Source organism: Silene latifolia, chromosome 11 (assembly GCF_048544455.1).
Source record: "Silene latifolia isolate original U9 population chromosome 11, ASM4854445v1, whole genome shotgun sequence".
Classification (NCBI taxonomy): Eukaryota; Viridiplantae; Streptophyta; class Magnoliopsida; order Caryophyllales; family Caryophyllaceae; genus Silene; species Silene latifolia.
The window spans coordinates 14,685,273-14,688,696 of NC_133536.1; the positions used below are offsets into that span (position 1 = coordinate 14,685,273).

At 36.6% G+C, this 3,424-nt stretch overlaps 1 long non-coding RNA gene across 2 annotated transcripts; it reads right to left on the minus strand.

The window, feature by feature from the left end:
* Positions 1-249: 249 nt before the first annotated feature.
* Positions 250-3,136, minus strand: LOC141611150 (uncharacterized). 2 transcript variants are annotated; one of them, XR_012528531.1, is made up of 3 exons: positions 3,016-3,136; positions 1,338-1,407; positions 250-705 (listed from the first exon to the last, which is right to left on the minus strand). It is a non-coding gene; the product is annotated as an uncharacterized LOC141611150 (long non-coding RNA). The 2 variants fall into 2 exon arrangements; XR_012528530.1 differs by having other exon boundaries at positions 250-753.
* Positions 3,137-3,424: the final 288 nt, after the last annotated feature.

Below are 3,424 nucleotides of genomic sequence, written 5' to 3' on the forward strand. Positions count from 1 at the left end.
CTAATAAATTAGAGAAATTTATGAAATTAATTTGGGGATTTAGGGTTATTGAATTGGGGAAACAAAATCAAATGTATTTTGGGTGATTAGTGTTGTTTATATGAGGGTAATTTGGGTAATATGAGTAAGTCGTCACTTAACGAGTCGTAAAATAAGAAAAACATTGCTCGGGACAAAAATACGGTGGTGATTGGGGAATATACCATGAATGTTGGGTGTTATTTGTAAAAAAACAAATACAAGGTGGTAAATTGTAAAAATACGTAAATATAAGGTGGTTATTTGTAATTTATCCTAATGCAAATTATACAATTGTTGTCTCCTGTTCATAAGTTTGATAATTAGTTTGCTTTTATTTTAGCATATACAAACAATCGGCGTATAGGAGTAACTATAGGACACTGCTTTCAAGAATTGTCAGCGTGAACCGACTCTACTTTCAAGAACGACACTCGACCACAAATAAAATGGTACAGGCAGCGAGGCAAACAGGTTACTATGTGAACTGAAGAACACCTCAACATATCAGGGACATGATGGTGAGGATACCTTCCTACCTCGAGCAATTCAAAAATTCAAGGCTCAAGTATTAGTCAGGAACTTGGCATCATGCTTGGATCCGATGCGTATGGAACCTGGGCGTAGTTTCTTGCCCTGCACCCGTTTTTCCTCATGGCGTGAAACTTGGTGTTGTTGAAACGGTGGCTGTAGAGTAAAGTTTGTATGAAGAACAGTAGTGAAAGTCAGTCCTACCTGCACTAAATTGTAAAATTACTTGACGGATACTGATACTGCAGCATTTTTTTGGAAATTTTGGTAAACTACCTTAGCTATTGTGAGTTACCATGTACTATTTTTGCAGAAATTAATAAAGAGCAATTATATAGAGTGCAAACTATCGGCCCCGGACATATGCGTGAATGTAACACAAACTACAAACCTTGAGTTCATGAATCATGGATATCAAACACACAAAATCAAACTGTGGTCATGTAAAGCATTTGTAGCCATATCACATATTCACATCTACTAAAGCAAGATTAGATGATTAGAAACCAACTACTTATTAAAAATAGAACTATGGAAAATATAAGAAAGGTAAAAAATGAGAGAGAGATTAAACCCCCGTTATTTTTTCCCAAAGCCGCACCTAATTGTGGTTCTCCCTCTCCTATAACCAGACTCCTCATCCACATCGCAAGGTTAAGATCAGAGGCAAATAGTTTGACAATACCTTATGAAGTTCATCAAAGTCATCGAATCAACTTATAGTCAATCAATTGCAGGAGAACTGGAGTTGTAAAACAAACAAAGAAGAAACTTATATCAACTTTTACCTTCTGATATGCCTTCTTCTTAGCTCCTTCAATCACGTTCTGGCAGTGATTCTGCTCAAAGTCGTCTCACCTTCATAATTGACATTTAACAAATCAATGCCATTATCGAGAAAGTACGGATAATACAACCAGAAATCTAACAATGATAGAAATCTAATAAAGGTAACAAACCATAGGTTTCTAAACTAAGGACATTACAAAGGCAATAAATACTCAATCATCATCTTTATCAACATGTCGTTTAAATGTAAAGAAGGATAGTTTCTCATTACAAAATAATGAGAACAAAGAAGAGTTACTACACAGGTATAACAACAGCAAATATCATCCATTATACACCTATAACCTATAACCTATACACAACTCTCAAACAACACTATAACAACAGCCACAAACTTCCAGATTCACTTCTCCGCACATCGCACCCTATTAGAAGGGGAATGACACAGTACAGCTTCCACTTTATCACCATACAACAATACTCCATGGCAAGAACGATAAGATTGCTGGCTTTTTGGTAACATGCATGATTATTTAATCACCTAATAAGTTTGTCTCTTCCTAGATGAGTCAAGTTTTCCTTTGTAAGACCTACACCTCCATCTCCTCTAGTCCTCCTCTAAAATTTGATTAAAATAACAATTGAACTGTGAATAGTAACTCTTAAAAGCTATTTTTTTTAAACAAAAAAAAACTCACAATAGTGCTAAAAACTCTTACTTTTAATCATGCAAAAGGCCAACATCATTCTCATCATTCTCCCTTGTTATGAAATTTTTTACTTTAAAGCAAGCAAAAGGTCGACATATTTCTCATAATTCAACCATCCCCCGGCCCTCCTGCTCCTCATCCGTGCCCCCTTCACTTTCTACTTTCTCTTTACCTCCTCAGCCTCCTCCCCTATCCCCTCCTAGTCCTCAGCCTCTTTCCATTTCTCCTTCCTCACATCCTCCTCATCTCCTCCTCCCTCCTTCTCTTCCTTGTCTTACTTTCCTTTACCTTTCCCCTCCGTCTCCTCCTCCACTCTTACTCGAATGGATCACCAACCATGTAGGCAGAAACAAGCCTACCTATGTGTGCCATGTCCATCATAAGAAAAACCCCAACAACATCTCCCATTTACATTTGAAATAATGCTTTAATTCCTTGCTACATAGAAACACTGAGGAAATGGAATGATTCACATAAACACATACCTTCCTATTTCGAGAAAAATGGGATGATTCACATAAACATATGTGAAATCTAAGATAAATGAACCCAGTTAGTCTATCTAAACATGCACCATAACCAATTTCTAAATTGTAAACCATGGAAAACAACAAAGTAAGTTAGTAGACACGCAACAGCATGTAAAAGTGGAAGGGATAGAATTTTAGAGATGTATCACAAAACTGTTGCAGCTGTGTACGATGCCAAGGATGAAAACGGGCCTTATCGGACACAAAACAGGGCATGCCAATGTATCTAAGTCTCTAACATTAGTAATGATCTTCATTTTTTTTTTAAATTTCAGATCCGCTTTTAGAAACTTGGCAGATATCTAGACAAGAAAACATCTTTAGTCGAGGAACAAGATCACAAAGCCATTTCCTAATCCAATTGGTATTAGCTGAAACGGATAAATGCAGAACAAGCACGAAGTAGATAAAAACCGAGATTTCAGACAGATAGTTACCTCCTACTACACTCGTCATTCCAAACGAGATACACAAACACAGTAGAGTCAATCCAAAGAAGGTTCTCCATAGATCTCAACACAAGGTCTAGCTCCGGAACTCTACATCATCTTCAAACATCATCCCCGCCACAGAATCAATTTGAAGATCAATACAATAACTCATGTGAGTATGGCATTATTACCACCCACAAAGAAAAAGCACCACCTACAGTAACAAAGCATTATTATGATTGTACCAACCCCATACTCCCGACCACTAACTCATTTTTATAAACACGAAACATTATCCCAAAATGATACAAGGTAGAATAACGTAAACTTTTACCTGACTATGAACAAGATGTTTAGCAAATCAACAGTTTTTGAAATCGTAAACGTATCAAATTCATCCTCTAGTTTCCAATTT